The 19687-nt window shown below is 37.4% G+C and overlaps 3 pseudogenes; all 3 read left to right on the top strand.

Annotated features, from left to right (window-relative positions):
- Nucleotides 1-787: 787 nt before the first annotated feature.
- LOC101575932 lies at nucleotides 788-1409 on the top strand (annotated as a pseudogene).
- Nucleotides 1410-5946: 4537 nt separating this feature from the next.
- On the top strand, nucleotides 5947-11741 carry LOC101575545 (annotated as a pseudogene).
- Nucleotides 11742-14473: 2732 nt separating this feature from the next.
- On the top strand, nucleotides 14474-15137 carry LOC101570780 (annotated as a pseudogene).
- Nucleotides 15138-19687: the final 4550 nt, after the last annotated feature.

The following is a 19687-nucleotide window of genomic DNA, read 5'->3' as shown; positions in this document are numbered from 1 at the left end:
GCTTGGAAAAGTGGCTCTGCACATGCAGAAGATTAAAATTGGACCCATTCCTTTCACTATTCACTAAACTAAATTCAAAATGGATCAAATATCAAAATTTAAAATAGAAATATTAGGGCCACTGAGATAGATCAGTGGACTAAGCACCTGCTTAGGCAACCACAGGGATCGGGTTCAATCCCTCCCACCACATGCTGCACTGGCCCTGCCTCCAGGCACACTGAATGGTGCGTGCGTGTAATCCCAGCACTGGGTAGGGTGAAAACAGGAGGATCTCTAGGAGTCCTAGATGCATAGTGAGATCCTGTACCAAATACATTAAAATAATAATAATAATAATAATAATAATAATAATAATAATAATCAACAAGTGTCCTGTTTTGTTTCAACTGCAACAATTCTTCAAACTTCATGTAAAGGCAAAAATAGAAGTATTAAATCTTCTGGAAGATAGAAGGTAAAATTCTTGAAGACATTGGTGTGGGCAAAGACTTTATGCATAAAATCTCAATAACACCGGAACTATCATAAACAATCAAGAACTGGGATCTCATCTTATTAAAGAGATTTTGAACAGCAGTGGAAACCATTGACAGAATGAAGGGATAACACACTATGTGGGAAAAAGTGGTTGCCAGCTGTTCTTCAGGTAAAGGATTATTATTAAGAACATATGAAGAGAGTCTGGTGATTGCAGGATGATGGAGGTGGTCTGTGGGCCTCATGCAAGGTGCTGCCGCCACTGCTGCCTGCTCTTGGTATGAAGACACCATCTGAAGAGTGTATAATGAATCCCAGTATGAAGCAGAAACAAGAAGAAACACAAGAAAATGTAAACAATAAGCCTACACCAAGAACTCTGAAGATGATTCAGCCTTCTGCAGCTGGGTATCTTGTTGGAAGAGAGAATGAGTTGTCTAAAGGCTTATCCAGAGGGAGATACTCAAATGACCAGTTAACACCTAAGACTTCAAGCTCCGGAGCAGTTATTGACCCAGAGTCTAATGAAAATAAGAATCATGGAAGAGTAACCAAGAAGCATTTAATCTTATGATTAAAAAAATCCATCTTCTCAGTATTGGAAAGAAGTGGCAGGAAAATGAAAGAAAGCCCAATATGAATCCCTTAAGGAAAATGAGAAATTTCATAAAGAAAGTGAACAAAACGACAGTGAAATTGCCCATCTGAGAAAGGAGAATAAAGAATTGGCCGAAGTAGCAGAACACATACAGTGTATGGCAGAGGTAATTGAGAGACTGTCTAGTGAACCTCTGGATAGCTCAGAATCATCTGACAGCCAGGAATTTGATTTTGGAGAGGAAATTGTTGAGGATTCTGAAGTGGAAGATTTAGAGAGTGGCGCGTGTGAAGAAACCGTATCTTCTACAGGTGCAAAACCAAGTACATGAAGTTCATGAATGTTTGACTCTTGAGAAATACACTGCCAGTGCTTACTTCCAGTTTAGTTCTGTATAGCAGTGCAAATGACCATATATCAGTTATTGACTACTTGGACCCGGATATTGTACTCAAATACTATATATTTTTAATCTGTTCTTTATGTAAATAATAGTTTTACTCAGTTCTCAGATATGATTTGTGCATATGATATGATAAATAAACTTCAGCTTCCTATTTTAAAAAAAGAACATATGAAGAATTTAAAAACATCAATCCTCTAAAATTTAATGACCCAATAAAAAAGTGAGCATTTGAGATGAATACACACTTGTCAGATGAAGAAATACAAATGGTAAACATGTGAAAAATATTCAACATTGTGTCATTTGTGTGATGTAAATTAAAACAACACTGATATTTCATCTCTTTCTAGAAAGAATAGCTATCATCAAGAAATCAACAAATAATAGATGCTGGTGGGACTGTGAGGGAAAAGGAACCCTTTTCCACTGTTGGTGTTAGTGTAGACTGCTGCAACCACTGTGGAAATCAATGTGGAGATTCCTCAAAGATCTAAGATTGGAGCTTCCATTTGAGCCAGATATTCCCATTCTGAGTATCTTCCCATAAATATAAAAAACATCATATCAAGACTGGCCAAATATCTCTGTGGATTAAAGTGTCTGCAAGCAGATTCAGGGGCTGGGGGTTTGATCCCCGGGCCTGCCATGCTGGCCCTGACCCCTGGGTCACGCTGAGATGGGAATTGAGACTGGGCATGGTGGCATGCACCTGTAATCCTAGCTCTTGGGAGGCTGTAAACAGGTGGATCACTACAAGTCTGATCTAGTAGTGAGACTCTGAACACCCTGTAGACCCTTCCCTAAGATGCAAAAGAAAAGAAAAAAAATTAAAATAAAATAAGTGTCGTATCACAGGGATATATATGCACTCATATTTATAATAGTGCAATTTGTAATAGCTAGATCTTGGAAACAACCCAAATTCCATCAACTGAGAAATAGATAAAAAAGATGTGTTGATTTTTGTACACTGAAGTACTACTCAGTCACAAAGAAGGAGAAACTTCAAATTTTTATAGGTAAATTGATGAAACTTGAGACCATACTCATAAGTGAAATAAACCACACTCACATGCATAAATATTATATTGTCTTCCTAATATGAGAAGTTGAAAGAGTTCATAAATTGTAAAATGTACAATATATATTGTGAAATGGGAAGATATATATATATATATATATATATATATATATATGAACATATATATGTATATGTAATAGGATACTTATACTACTAATTTGATTTTTGGTTGAAACTAAGGTTTGTGCTAATACGCTTGTATCTTGTACTCAGTAACTAATTTAAAGACATAACATGCGTGTATGAACCATTGTTACTTTCTTATTTTCTTGTTTTGAAATTTGTTTTTTTTTTCTCTTTAAAATAAATACTTAAAAGAACAGATTATAGTTTGGTGGCAACCAAACTTCTCAAGTATGAGTGGATAAGCTTCAACAAAGTGCATGACTACATTGTCTCTAATTTCCACGAGGATTTATTGTGATCCTAATGCTTTGGTCCACATGCTTCAGACAAAAATGTGGGAAAGATGGTCACCTTATCTCCATCAAAGTGGTTACAGTTTAGTTGGTGATGTGGGCAATAAATATAGCAATCAACAGGTTCGTGAAACAATGATAAATTCAGCAATTATTGTTTTAGGAAGTATTCAGGGTTATAACAGGACAAATAAAGGAGAACAACTGGAATATGAAAGAACCTTATGCATGTATTTTTAACCTGAAAGAGGAGGCAATGTGACAATGTATAAGAATCCAGACTGGATTGGAACCCTGCTCTGCTACTTGTTGGCCATGGGAGCTGGCCTGTGTCAGACTTGTGTAAACACAGATTTTAAAATTTAAGTAGGGATGATACCATCTAACTCATGTGATTGTCACACACATTGAAAAAAATAGTATTATCCATTATAAAGAAATTAAAAACAGCAGAAACCCCAAGAAAACAAAAACCCAGTGTACTTAGTTTTTGGCACTATGTAGACAACAAATAATATAATCCACCTTTTATTCATGCTAATGTACCAGAGAAATAATGAGATATTACTTTTTATTTTAGGAAAGACTGATGTTTTTTGTAATGGATGTGAGTTAATGTTGCCAGTTAAAGAACCTCAGTCTCCTCATCACTGCTTCAATCTGTTAGATGATGGTGGTTTGGTTTAATTTCTGGATTCTTCTGGCATAGAGATTCCTACTAAGGTATTTCTGTTTTTTTTCTGCCACTGTTTTTGTTATGAGAAGTACGTACTTTAAATAGAAGACATTTCTGTTTATTTGTTGCAGGGTGGTGATTAATTTAGCATATGCAATTTTTACTTTGATCAAAATAGCAACACTTTACAAAATTTCTATCTTACAATTTTCTGAAGCAAATTCAAAACATAATTAGTTTTGGAGTTGTCTTTTTTTTCTCATTAAAGTCAAGGTTCTAATATTTAGTAGGAAAACATCATCTCCTTATTCAACTTGACCTGTGTTCTACTAATATGTTGATGGAAGCCCGGGGATGCCAGGACAGTCAGGTTGGCAAGTAGAAAGTATTTGAAATAGGATGTGGTTTCTGGTGCACTTGGAGAATAACTTTATCCCTGAAGGCAAAACTCATATTTTCCTATGTGAATATTCATGGTGCCATTATTTTCCTTTGGTGGTATCTCACAGGAAGTTACTGTGTTTTGGCAAATATGACTCTGTTGTTGTTGGAGATATCAAGGAATTAGAGAGGCAATTTTATAAAATAGTGGGATGTTAAGACAGTGCAACTGAATGTCATGAATTCCTGAACTAATGGATCCAGGAGAAGGTATTGTGGTTTCCAACTGGTCTGGATGAAAATTCTCTAACTAAATGTCAAAAATTAAAATAAACATAAAGTTAGAGACATTCTGATGTCAAAAGAAACTTCCATTTGTTCTTTTGCACAGTAAAATTTTAGTCTTTCTTTATCACTGCTCCTCTATTCTGATTTGATCACATATAGGTATGATTCTTTCTCATTCAAGGAAGGGTTAGGTACAAAATATACATAGAATTGTAAAGTTGACACCCAGGAAAAGACAATTTAGAACTTGCAAAATATTTTGTGACATTGGATATTAACCATTAGTCATGTTTTTAGTTTTATTCCTCATTTTTTAATTTCTATAGCTCTGTTCAATTATTTCCAGCTGTTTCCTGTCCATTTGGCTGCTTCTCTTGCCTTTTCCATTGGATGTGATCACTAACCACGATCCCTGGACTCAGCACACATTTCGTTCTGAGGAAATGAGAAGTGCTCTAAAGTGGACGTTGATACTAGACCAGAAGAGAAGTGAAGAGGCTGTTCTCACTTAAACCAAATGAAGTAAGGTAATTGACAGCAAAATAATTGACAGAAATGCTCATAAAATATTTTCATTTCTAAAAGTTTAATCTGACTCACAAGATCCATAACAATTGTACTACTGAAATCCAAACACTGAACCACAATCCACACTAAAATATTTTCAACTAAGCATACCTGCCAAGAAGTATACCCAATTTTCCATCAGAAAAGCATTTAACCAAGGGCCTGTCCTGAATCAGGCATGTTTTAATTTCACAGACAACTGGTATCAGACCTATCAGCCAAGGTGACAGATAAAGTCAGTTCCTTTGGATACATCTCCCTCCCATGCAAATGTTTAAATGAGAGTTGAGTAATGATAATGAAATAAACATACAATGAAAAGAATGGGATGGGCTGTTATGAACACACAAAATAGTTTAACAAGTACCTAGAAGACAAAAAGCAGATGGAGGAATGATGAGTAGGAAAACATAAAGGCAGGCCAGTCTGTTGCGAAGCCAAGCAGAGCTACTGCAGTACATCTCTGTATTTCTAAATAGTACCTATGAGCAGGTGACAGTTTTCCTTGATTCCTTTTTGTTCATCTTTTTATAATTAGTGAAAACCCATGCTTATTGATGACAATTTTAAAATATCAATATGAATGTGTCCTCAAACCCTGGAATGTTTCTTCTCTTCTTTAATCCATTGCTTGACTTAGGTCAGACCTTGAGTAACTACAGTAACTGATACAGATTCTATCTGCTTTCTCTACCTCTAGGGTTGTACTTACACTAACTTTTAAACTTCCAAATTAACTATATTTAAAATATTATAATGGCCTCCCATAATTTTCAATCTAAATACCCTAACAGAGAATGAACATAGGGACTATGTTCTTCATTTTACTCTAGTATCATTTCCCCTTTCTATCATTGTTTATAAAGGTTAAATTTAATTGTCAACTTGACTGGGTTGAGAGCTGCCAAAGCATATATTTAGGTGGGTCATGGAAGAGTCACTTTGGAATCTGTGTCTGGTCCCTTTCGTCATTCTCTCTGGCAGGGTGACCTTGAATGGCATTGCGGCTGCCACGAAGTGTGTATCTTTGCTCCACCACATCCTTCCACCATGATATTTCTGCCAGAGAACTATGAGGTGAACTCTCAGGAAATGTGAGTCAAATAAACCATTTCTTTTTGTGAATTCTGACTATTACTTATTTGGCCACAGCAACAAGAGAGCTCAGCAATGCATTGCAATGATTCAATTCTTTCCTAAGACATTATGCAACTTCATATCTTAGTGCTTCGTGCTGTTGTTGTTCATGTTATTCATTTTGATTGTAATACCATCTTCTAGTATACTGTCCATCTCTATAATTTATTTGCCTAACAAATTTAAATTTAGCTTTTAAAATTCCACTTTGTGGGCTGGCCAAATAGCTCAGTGGATTAGTGTCTGCTTAGGCAGGTGCAGGGGCTGGGAATTCGATTCTTGGGCCTGCTGTGCCAGCCCTCCATCTGGGCATGGTGGTGCATGTCTATAATCCTAGCACTTGGAAGTCTTTTAACAGGAGAATGGCTGTGAGTCCAATTTACCTAGTGAGATCCTGTAGACACTGTACTAAATTAAAAAGAAAAAATTCATTTTGTAGATATATCCTTTGTGTGTACAAATATTGTCTATACACGTGTCTATTCTAGCATGCATTAACTTTTATTGTGCTTATTTTAGATATCCATTTCTTTTACTAGACTCAGCTTTTAGAACAGCCTTGCATTCTTATTATCTTCAATATTCTTCCATCAAATTTACAAATGTTTGAATTGTTATTTTTCAGAAATATTTTTTGTGTCCTTTTCTTTTAAAAGAAATTTCAGTTATACTATCTTAGGCCATATAAAGCTATTCTACTGTTTACTGATTTTTGAATATGTATGTATGTATGTATGTATGTATGTATGTATGTATGTATTTTTTTGTAGAACCAGGGATTGAACTCAGGCTCTTGTACCTGCCAGGCAAGCACTTATTCTGAGCTATCTCCCTGGCCCATATTTTTTTATTTTATTAGATTTTACTGCCATGTTGTGAAGTGCACTGATTTTTTTTCTTTTGAAATATCTAGGATCTCATTAATCCCATTCATAGCATTGTTCATCTCAGATATTGTGGTTGGAGGTTTGCGTCTTTTAAAAAATTCTTGAGACCCAGCCTAGGCCTGGCATGTGTGTGGGAGAGCTTCTGCTCCACTGTGCCTGCCAAGGCCCCTGTTGACCCAGCCCAGATCCAGCATGTGAGGGAGACCTTCCGCATGCTTTCATGACCCTTCTGGGCCTGGCACAGGCCCCGCATGTGTGTGGAAAAGCTTCTGCTCTGCTACACTCACTGGACCCCTCCAGACTCAGACCAGGCCTGGCATGTGTGTGGAAGAATTTCTGCTCCCCTGCAACTGCCTGACACCTCCAGACTCAGCCCAGGTCCAGTGTGTGAGTGAGACCTTCCAAAGTGCTCTCAGGACCCCTCCAGACCCAGCCCAGGCCCTGCATAAAGGCCTGGCATAAAACTGTCCACCTGAAGTCCCTGTAGAGTGGCTAGGGGCCAGAACCACCCAGCTAATCCAGGAGAAGAACATCTTGCCAGGGGGCCACATTGAGTTCACTTCCATAGGCTGCAGCAAGAAGAAGGTGAGCACAGCAGCCAGACCCAAGCCAGGCATATCATGACAAGTTCAAACTTGGTAGATCTGGAACCAGGAGGCTGACATACTTTGCTAGACCCAGATGTACAAGACTATCTGCCCTCTTTCTCTCTTGACCAAACAGGGGGCAAAAGGTAACTGGGTGAACTAGTCTATCTGGAAGGGACCCCAGGTATATCAAGAGCAGGTAATCATACAGAATTTAGAATAACTAGCTTAAATACAAATCCCCACCTTAATAACTGCTTAGCTATACAGACGATGCTTGCTCTTACTTTCTGAAATACAAATCCATTAGTTACAAAAGTTTGTCAACTGATAAATATCAGTGCCAATTATTAGGATTACTAATTGTAGTTCTGTCAATACAAAACAATAACTGCCTTAACCATATAATCTCTCTTGGGTAAGAATTTTGGTAGGTTCTAAGATTAAAACTGCACCAGAAGTCTACACCAAAGATCAGAGGACAGTGCTGTACAAAATGACCAAGAGAGGGAGCAAAATGCAATCTCAGGACCCAAGCCTACCCAGAACAAATGTAGGAGACACTAGCATAGAAGAAGCTGGGAAACACACAGATGAAATCTCTGAATTAATAACATCTGAATTAAAGAAACAACTGCAGACAGATATAGAAGAAACCAGATCAGAAATAATATCTGAAAGAAAAAAAGAAAGGATAACTATAATGAAAGAATTAAAAGAAGACATTGGTAAAAAATTAAAGGAGAATTGAAAAATGATGGAATCCTTGAATGAGCAATAGAGAAAAGAAATGAAACAGAGTCAAAGAGGTGTAGAGGAACTTAAAATCTCAATAACAAGATGGTAAAACCATTTGAATGAAAGTGAAGATTGAGTTTCAGATCTTGAAGACACCATCTGAGCCAGTTAAAGGGTTTAAAAAAATCTCTTAAAAACAACAAGGATGTAGGAAAAAATAACTCAACATCTGCAAGATGATGAAGATGAGCAATTTGAGACTAACAGGAATCAGTCAGAAAGGAGTCAATAAAATGATATAAAAAACTTGGACAGAATTAATAGTAGAAAACTTCCCATGTAGGGTGAAACAATCTGATATTCAGGTAACAAAAACATATGGAACTCCAAATAATATCAACCCAATTAAAAACACACACACAGATGTGTAATAGTAAAAATCCCAGAAATCCAGCAAAAGAACAATATGCTGAAAGTTGCTAGACAAAAGAAACCGATTACATGTAAAGGAAAGCTCACCAGAATAATGGCAGGCTTCTCCTCACAAACAATGAAGTCAAGAAGAGCATGGAGGAGAGTATGGCAAGTCCTGTATGAAAACAAATTCCAGCCTAGACTACTATACCCTGCAAAACTCTCTTTCAAGTTTGATGGAGAAATGAAATACTTCCATGACAAAGAACAACTAAAGAATTTCATGATGACAAAACCAACCCTAAACAGACTACTAAAAATCATTCTAGACAGGGACTAAAATGACTAGAACTCCATGAATGAGAACCCAAACAACCCACCAAACAGGGCAAACAATTAAGCACAGGAGAAAAAGGGGTAAAAAACAGCAGGTTAATAACATGTCATTCATAAGTCTATATATCTAAATTATAACCATCAATGTAAATTGACTTAATTCACCAATTAAAAGAAATAGACTGACACAGTACACTAGGAAGCAAAATCCCATAAATATGCTGCATAAAAGAAACACACTTAACTCATAAAGAAATTCATAGACTGAAAGTCAAAGGCTGGAAAACAATACTACATGCCCCAGCACCTCAGAAAGAAGCAAGGGTAGCAATCCTGTTCATAGATAGTCTCAACTTCAAACCAAGAATGATCAAATGACATAAAGAAGGCCACCACATACTGGTCAGGAGAAAAATTCAAGAGGAAGAAGTAGCAATTATAAATACGTATGCACCAAACACAGGAGCACCCAACTACATAGGACAAATTTTAATGGACATGAAAAATCTAATATCCAATACCACAATCTTAACAGTATTGTGGTATCTAATCTCCAATCTTAACAGGAGACCTTAACACCCCCTTATCTCAAAAAGATAGGTCAAGCAGACAAAAAATTAATAAAGAAACAGCAGAATTAAACCAGAACATGGAACAAATGGACTTAGTGGACATATACAGAGTGTTCCACCCAACCACAGCTGAATACACATGTTTTTCAGCTGCACATAGGACATTTTCTAAAATAGACCACATACTAGTTCATAGGTCATGAACTAGTACATTCAAGAAAACATAAATTATTCCATGCATGCTGACCACTGTGCAATGAAACTGGAAATGAAAGACAAAAGAAACCAGGAAACCCCATAAACATATGGAAATTAAACAACACCCTCCTCAGCAACTAATAGATCACAGATGAAATTACACAAGAAATTAAACAATATCTACAATTCAATGAAAATTCAAGAGCAACTCCTTGGAATTTATGGGATGCAATGAAAGGAGTTCTTAGAAGGAAATTTATAGCTGTGAACTCACACAGTAGGAAAACAGAATGGGAACAAATAAATATGCCAATGCTGCATCTCAAACGTCTAGAAAAGGAAGAGCAAACCAAAACCAAAGCCTAAAGATGAGTGGAAATTATAAAGTTTAGAGCAGAAATTAATTCAATCAAGATGAAGAAAACAATTCAAAGAATTAACAAATCAAAAAGCTGGGTCTTTGAAAGATTAAGTAAATTTGATAATCTCCTAGAGAACTTCTTCAAAAAGTGGAAAGAGAAACCTCAATTTCAAGCAATAAGAAATGAAAAGGTTGAAAGTACCACAGACCCAGTGGAAATTCAGAAGATTATCAATAGATACTTTGAGAATCTTTACTCTCACAGAATAGAAGACAGAAGAAATGGACTGATTCCTAGAAAGGTACAAATTACCAAAACTGAATCAAGAAGATATAACAACTCTCAATAACCCAATAACAGCCAATAAAATATGAAATGTAATAAAAAACCTACTGACAAAGAAAAGTCCGGGTCCTGATGGAATCACAGCTGAATTCTATGACAAATTTACAAAAGATAAAACCCCTATACTCCTCAAACTCTTCAATGAAATTGAAAAGGAAGCAGTCCACTCAAAATCACTTTTGGAGGCAAGTATTACATTGATACCAAAACCAGTGAAAGATACAATTATAAAAGAGAACTCCAGGCCAATCTCCCTCATGAATATAGATGCAAAAATCCTCAATAAAATCAAACCCAATAGAATACAGAAAATCAAGAAGATAATACACCATGAACAGGTAGGATTCATCCCAGGGATGCAAGGATATTTCAATATATGCAAATGTATAAATGTGGTACACTATATCAATAGAGCCAAATAAAAAACCATATGATCTGTGGCACTGGTGGCGCCTGCTGAGGAGGAGGAGGAGAAGGAAGAGGGGAGAAGAGGGAGGTGTTTCTGTCAGTTCTGGTTGGTTGTTCAGGAAGTGAATCTGCTGCTGGTGTAGCAGCCCAGAGAGAGCTGTGGTTCAGTAGGCCAGTACCAACCCTGCGTGCCTGCACTTTCCACCCCCACCCAGCATCAGCAGGGACAATGACCACCTCTTCAAGCCTCTCATCATTGGTGATAGCAGTGTGGGCAAGAGCAGTTTACTGTTACAGTTCACAGGCAACACTACCTCAGGCAGCTACTTCACGATGATTGGAGTAGATTTCAAGATTTGGACTGTGGAGATCAATGGGGAGAACGTGAAGTTCCAGATCTGGGACACAGCTGGGTCGGAGTGCTTCTGTAGCACCTCCCTGCATTACTGTGGGACCCACGTGGTTATTGCGATGTATGATGTCACCAGTGCAGAGTCTTTTGTCATTGTCAAGTGGTGGCTTCATGAAATCAACCAGAACTGTGATGATGTATGCAGAATACTAGTGGGCAGTAAGAATGATGACCCTGAACACAAGGTGGTGGAGACAGAAGATGCCTACAAATTCATCTGACAGATGGGGATCCCGCTGTTTAAGACCAGTGCCAAAGAGAACGTCAATGTGGAAGAGATGTTCAACTGCATCACAGAGCTGGTTCTTCAAGCAAAGAAAGACAACTTAGCGAAGCAGTAGCAGCAGCAACAGCATACCATGGTGAAACTCACAAAGAACCGTAAAGATAGAAACGCTGTTGCTAATGCCCCAGTCCACTGCAGAGACTGCACTGTGGTCCCTCCCTGAGCCCGAGGCCTTCGGGAATCCTAGGGGGACAGTCAGTTTTGTGCCATTATTTAAAGAATTCTCTCCATGGTTTTGTATTAGGAGTTACCATCGGTACTTCCTCCCATCCCTCCATTTCCAAGAAGCTCCTAGAGGAGCCTTCCACTCCCCACTGGTGCCGTCCTCTCTGCCAAGGTGCTTGGACCTGGTGAGGATGCTGCCAGTGGGGCAGACTGACTAACCAGTTTGTATATAGTATATATTGCTTTAACCAGCTGTACACCTTCATCTTTCTCTGGCTTTTGCCTCCTTAATGCCAGCCTGCTGCAACAGACACTCTCCTGGCCCTCCTATCCCATCTAATGACCAGCAGCTGCTGGAGGAGATGGCACCATGTTCTATTTGTGTCTTGGGTTGGTGGAGTGGGCTCCACATTACTCATTCTTTCCTGCAGATTGACATCCTCAATCCCTGGCATATAAGACCTGAACCCTCTCTAGAGCCTCTGCCTGTTCTCTTGTTCCCATAGTTGCTCTGGAAGCTGGAGAAACTGGGTCTTGACACAGTCATTGCCCTCTGCTGGCCTTTGGTGCCACAGAGAAAGTCATTTCTACCCATTGACCAACAGGTTTCTTGTCCTGCCTCTTAGATGTCTCTGCTACAAACCCAGGAGAGCCTTGGATTCTAACTTACCAACATGTTTCGGTTCCAAAAGAAAGGTAGGGTTTGTTTGGGTAAAGATGGGGCTTGCTGGATGTGAGAAGAGCATTATCTTAACAGACAAAATGAAGTGAAGCCAAATAAGATGAATTAAATTCCTCACCATTATTTTCTTTTCCTGACATTTGATTGGCACAGCAGAAGTTGTGACCACCCCACTTTGGGTTCAGTAGTTTTAGAAAAAGTGAATTGCTTCCTGTCATTGTGGGGCTGGTCCCTTGGCCCTTGGAATGGGAAGGGAATTTGCAACCATATCCATGTCAGCTCTACAGGGCCTCTCACTGGAATTCAAGTCCACAGTGTACCCTGTTCCCCTCTGAGCATGAGGGTGTGTACAGAAGCTTCTGGACAGTGGGGAGATACACCTCTGAGCTTGGATCACTGATGACTATCTCAGTACAAAGAGCAAGAAGACTTCCTAGTGGTGGAGAAAAGTGACAGTGGGACTGGAGACATCCTGGTTCTAAACACCCCAGTTCCTTGGAAGAGAAACCAGAGTCACTGACATTTGATTACAGTTCCCCTCCTTCCCTGGGTACTTCAATCTCATTTCACCTAAAAGCATCATGTAACCTGGAAAGAACTTATTTCAACAACACAATGTGTTTCATTAAATTTCTTTACCTGGGTGAGAAAAAACACATGGTCATCTCAATTGATGCAGAAGAGGATTTTGACAAAATTAAACTCATTCATGTTTAAAGTCCTAAAGAAAACTGCAATAGAGGGTCACCACCCCAATCTGACAAAAATAACCTATGACAACACAACAGCTAACATAATTGTAAATGGAGAAAAACTGAAATCTTTTACTCTCTGATCTGGTACAAGGCAAAGATGTCCTCTATCACCACTCCTATTCAATATAGTTCTGGAATCATTAGCTAGAGCCATTAGACAAGAGAGAGAAAAGGAATAAGAATAGGTAAAGAAGAAGTTAAACTATCTTTGTTTGCAGATGACATGGTACTTTACCTGGAAGATCCAAAAAGCTCCAGCAAGAAGCTACTAGAATTAACACAAAAATTCAGTAGCATAGCAGGATGCAAAGTTAATACCCAAAAGTCAATAGCATTTCTCTACACAGAAAACAAACACAATGAGTGGGAAATTAGAGAAACAATACCTTTTACAATAGCACCAAGGAAAATGAAATACTTAGGAATTAGCCTAACTAAAAAAGTAAAATATTTATTCAGTGAAAATTATAGTACTCTGAAAAAAGAGATAGTAGTGGATTTCAGAAAATGGAAAGATATTCCTTGCTCCTGGATAGGAAGAACCAACATTGTGAAGATGGCCATACCCCCAAAATTGTTATATAGATTTAATGCAGTCCCTATAAAAAATACCACCAACATACCCCACAGACCTAGAGAAATCATTCCTAAAATTTACTTGGAACCAGAAAAGGCCTAGAATAGCAAAGGCAATCGTGGCCAACAAAGACAAGGGAGGAGACATCACAATTCCTGATGAAATTATACTACAAAGCTACTGTGATAAAATAAGCACGGTATTGGTAAAAAGTAGACCCGGGATCAATGGAATAGCTGAGAAGATGCAGAAGCAACTACACACACACTCAGCCACCTTATCTTTGACAAAGTGGCCAAACATACTCACTGGAAGAAAGATAGCCTCTTTGACAAATGGTGCTGGAAAAACTGACTCTATATGCCACAAACTAAAACTTGGCACAGCTCTATCACCATGCACTAAGCTAAAGTCAAAATAGATTAAAGATATAACTATTAAAAGAGAAACACTAAATCTTCTGGAAGAGAAAGTAGGAGGAACTCTTGAAGACATGGGGGCAGGCAAAGAGTTTATGAGCAAAAATCAAATCGCACAGGAAACACTTGAAAAAATTAACAACTGGAACCTCCTCTTATTGAGAAGTTTCTGCATGTCAAAAAGAAATTACCAACAAAGTGAAAAGACAACCCACAAACTTGGAAAAAATCTTGACTAATGAGCTGTAGAGCGAAGAGCTGCAGACAGCAAGCATCTCATCGCTGTTCAGGGTTTTTAGAACTTCAGCTATCAAAATGGGCAGAATTTTCCAATATTGGTGGTACTCGGCTGTTTTCATGTGCAAACTGTGATACAATCCTGACCAACCGCTCAGAACTCATCTCTACTCGATTCACAGGCGCCACTGGTAGAGCATTTCTTTTTAACAAGGTAGTTAATCTGCAGTACAGTGAAGTTCAAGATTGGGTCCTGTTCACTGGCTGCCACATGGTTCGAGATGTGAGCTGCAAAAACTGCAATAGCAAACTGGGATGGATCTATGAGTTTGCCACTGAAGACAGCCAGCGTTATAAAGAAGGCCGTGTGATCCTGGAACGTGCTCTAGTTCAAGAGAGCGAGGGCTTTGAAGAGCATGTACCATCTGATAATTCTTGAAGAAAAAGAGATAAATCCATCTTTTCCCAGGTCTCCTTCACTGAAAACAAAAATCTACTTACATACACTGTCACCTTAGCTTCAGAGTCGGATTCATGAACTGCGGAACAAGAGGTTGTGAGAATCTAAGATGAAACCTTTCTTTCTTTCTTTCTTTTTAATTTTGTATTTTCCATCAAGCAGCAGTGTGTAAAGAGCATTATGCAGATGCTGTTCACTTTTTTCCCTATGTTTACATCGTGAGGCAGAAAAGTCTACCTGCAGCTATGTGGTGGGCTACGTGAGGAAAAAAATCTGGGCTATTAGAGTGAAAAAGTGTGTTTTATGTAAAATTTGAATGGAGAATATGTCAAGAGCATGGTTTTTAAACTTAATTTGAGCTTCATTTTAAAACATTTTTTAAAACCCAGTTATTTCACTTAATTTGCTAGCTTCAGAGAAGAGATCTGAATCTGTGCCCGGCGCTAAAGGCTCAGTGGTAGCCCGGCTTGTGCTGGCCAGTGTGCCATATTCTTGTTGGAGATGAACCGTAGCCCCAGATCCCACTCTTCCTTGTCAGTCTTGACCCAAAGATACCACCATTCCTAGTTACTGGTCACCACATAATTGGTGTTGATTGGAAACTTTCTGAAATGGGGAAGAACTGTTTGGTTGTCTTTTTCCATGTAACTTAAGCATAGTAATATAAATAAAATAATAGTTGGATGTTTTTGGTCTTGTGTTGCTTTTAAAAACACCTTATAAAAGAACAATATTGATAAGTAATTTTCATAGTAATTGTTTCTTTTCATCTTTTAAGCTAAATGGTTTATGTATAAAGATATTATTTGTATAAGTGAAAACAAGGCTGTTAAAACCCACAGTCTTACATTAGAAAGCAGTTGGACAGAATGTCTGTGTGTATCCATGCAGAGAGCATTTAATTTGCATCTGCTTTGAAAGAAGGGAAATGAAGTGGTTCATCTAAAAATACTCAGTACCGAGCGGCTCAGTTTTGCCGCCTCAATGGTGCAGATTCTGACAAGTCTAGAGAGCCTGATAGTTCCATCAAAGAACTAGATTGGTCACCAGCATTATTTTTCTGAACTTTCCCTTAGAGTCCAGCCATTGGAGTCAGAGCTGTACTTGGTTCTTCTAGTGGAAAGAGATCAAATTTGACTCCGGGAGTTATTTTAGCCCTAAAGTTATAACACTGCAAAGTATTAAAATGTAAAGTTTCTTTATCCAAACTACTTTTACATATTCTAGTATTTGCTTTTGGTGGAATAAATGACAATAAAATTGGCTCATTATTCAGACGAATGGATATTTGCATGCTCAATTTCTAGGTCTTTGTTTAGAAAGGAAATATGCCTTAGTTGAACTGGTGACATATTTGTTACTAGAAGTGACTCTTTCTGTTGGGCACTTGGTTGGAGGTATAGCTGTCTGATTAAATAGAAATAGTATAACATTGCATTTGAAATAAATGGATACAAACTCTGTCTTTGACATAAAGTGAATCTTCAAGCGGCATTCATTCCCATTGATTTTCATACAAGCCTTTGATATGCAGATTCTTAGTAGCATGCCTTACCTATAGCACTATGTGCATTTACTGTCGAAATAAAGTATATTTTGTCTTGCAAAAAAAAATCTTGACTAATGAGCCCTCAGACAAAGGTCTGCTCTCTAGAATTTATAAAGAACTAAAAACACTAGGGCCCCGAATTTAAAGTCCCATTCTAGAAATGGGCATTTGAGATGAACACACACTTCTCAGAGGATGAAATTATACAAGCAAATAAATATATAAAAAAATGCTCCACATTACTAGCCACCCATGAAATGCAAATTAAAACAACACTGAGATATCATCTCACCCCAGAAAGAATGTCTATTATAAAGAAACCAACCAACAACAAATGTGGGAGAAGCTATGGAGAAAAAGAAACATTTTTCCACTGGTGGTGGGAATGCTGACTGGTGCAACCATTATGGAAATCTGTGTGCACACTCCTTAAAAATCTAGGACTGGAAATCTCATTGCAACCAGCTATCACCCTACTGTAAATTTTCACAAAAGATCTGAAAACATCATGTTCTAGTGATACATGTGCATCTATGTTTAAACAGCACAATTTGTGATACACATATCCTGGAAACAACCAAGATACCTGTTACCTGAGTAATGGATGCAAAAGATGTGGTATTTTTATACAATGGAGTATTACTCAACTATAGAGAATGATAAACTTGAAGCCTTTATATTTAAGTGGATGCCACTTGAAGATATACTCATAATTTTGTCATGAGCCAAGAAGATTCCCAGAACTCAAATGGCTAAGTTGGAAGTCTAGGAAGACCAAGGTAGTCATAGATCCAAGAACAACGTACTAGAGGAGGAAGAACAGCACATGGAGAGAATTTGTGCTGTCTGTACAGGGCTGTCCTTGATTAATCATCTGAATCATGATAAGCATATACAGATGAGGAATTAGTGAAGGCAAAAAAGTTCAATATGAATAAAAATAGAAAAAATGTAAATTCTCTATAAACTAAAAATCTCCAATGCTTGCTAAATAATTAAACATCAATAGGAATTTCAATTAATAGAACAATAAACCTATAATGAAGACAAAAATCAGTCAATTAATATCAAACAAATGACAAACATTATAATTATCATGCAATAATATCAAAACAGTTGTAACTGTAGTACAAATATTCAAAGAGTTAAGTGAACAAGTATAAGAATATTTTAAATTATTTTTATTGAGAAAGAAGTAGCAATGAAACAGTTTCAAAAAAGATTAGTAAGACAGTTTCAATAACTAATACATTGCGTATTGTCGTCTTAGTGGATATTCATTGCACAAGATGCAAACAAGATATCTTGTCCACAAACATTATTATAACAAATCCCTCTATTCACTGAATTAACAGAATGCAGCTGTATATCTATCCTATTTTGAATATACAAATACAAAATGGTCATTCATTTACATTCCATTTTTTGTTTAGTTTTGTCCGACAACAGTATTCCATTGTCATTTAGAGGCATAAATTCAGCAAAATATTCCAATATAGTCCAGTAGTTCATAATAGTAGTGGGTTTTCCATAGGACTGGCAATGTCAGAAGTTGTTGACTTGAGACTTTTACACCTCAGGGTATTAATGTGGCTTTACTTCTTATTCTTCATGTTTATACTTTTCTGTTGGATGATTAAGACCAAGATAAAGCGAGACCTATCTAACAAGAAACGTAGCTTTTGTATCTGACAAGGTCAGTCAAATCCCCTCAGGATTTATCCTGTAACCCTGTACTGCACTTTGTAGATCCTTTTTCAGTGTCAGCCATGTGGATGAGACATGGCCATTGCTTCACCAGTTTACTCTCTTTGACAGCCTGAGATAATATTTTCTCTCCATGTGACTCACCTTAGGCACCCTGTACATCATTGATCACTTTCCTCTGTGACCACATAATGTACTTGATCAGAAAATCACAACTGAGTTACAGGATGTTATATTACAGGTTATCCTATGTCCTGAGTCTTCACTGACCTTGAAGGGCTAGCGCCAAAATGTTGGCTGTCCTTGAAGTCCTTTTTCTCTAGTTTTTGTTCTGAAAATGTAGGTTGTTGACCCTCCAGAAAAGAAGTTTATTATTATTTCCCTACAACATAGGCAGTTGAGCTTAACCTCACTGTCTGAATATCAAACATCTCTTAGGCATAACATGGAACAGGTATTTTCCATCAAGTATTGATATGTTAAACTTTAAGTCCCTATAGAATATGAAGAAAAAATTAAACAAATAAAGATAATATTTAAAATAAGAATAAAGTTACATGTTTTTACACAGAAATTTAGAAATCTAACCATACACAGCATTGTAGCAGAACAGTGCTATAACCTTTTTTCTTCTCTTGTTTTAATTTATTTCCCTTTTTAAAAATGAACATTTACTTGAGAGACAGTATGGCAGTAATTGGTATGTCATGACAAGCAGTACATATTTAGAAGACCAGAACGAGAAGCATTCCAAGCATGACCCTATGATTACACCTTGCTATCTTTGGTGCAGTTGCTTAGCTCACAGGTATCAGCATATACACTTACTCAGGGTAAGAATCTTACCAATTAACTACTAGTTTCAAAAAAATATTGAAGATTCTCAGGATCATTGCCTTACCCATCTTCTGTACAGAAATGTATGGCTTGCCCTTGTCATGTTTCCTAGGTTTGCTCCTTGTCCTCTTTTCATTATCTAATCCTCAAGTTTTTGCTTTCATTTTAATTGTGTTATTCCTTTCCTTGTAGCCCTCCTTTTTCTCTAATTTTGGTCTGCAAACTTAGGTTGTTAACCATCCAGAAGACAAGCTTATTGTTATTATCAAATGATTTAGGCTATTATTCTTAACCTCACTATCTCTCTGCATTTCAAACGTCTTAGGCATAATAAGGAACAGGTATTTTTCATCAAGTATTGATATGTTGAACTTTATGTCCCTACATAATATGATCAAAAACATTTAAAAATTAGATTATATTTTAAAAATAGAATAAAAAATTATATACTGCTCATGTTTGCAAATAAGTCCAAAAATCTCACCATATACAACCTTGAAGCAGGACAGTCCCACAGTATTCCTTTTCCTGTCTCTTGCTTTCATTCACCACCCCCTTCTTCTGGAACATTCACCTACCTGAGAGACATCCTAGCGGTAACTGGCATGTCATGACAAGCCACCCATATTCAGAATACCAGAATGACAGGCACTCCAAACATGAAACTACTATTACAAATTACCATCTGCAGTGCAGTAGCTTAGTTCACAGGTATCAGTAT

Source organism: Octodon degus, unplaced genomic scaffold (assembly GCF_000260255.1).
Source record: "Octodon degus isolate 3935 unplaced genomic scaffold, OctDeg1.0 scaffold00231, whole genome shotgun sequence".
Taxonomy (NCBI): Eukaryota; Metazoa; Chordata; class Mammalia; order Rodentia; family Octodontidae; genus Octodon; species Octodon degus.
Note: the sequence above shows the minus strand (reverse complement) of the source record. Positions and strands in the feature narration are given on the sequence as shown.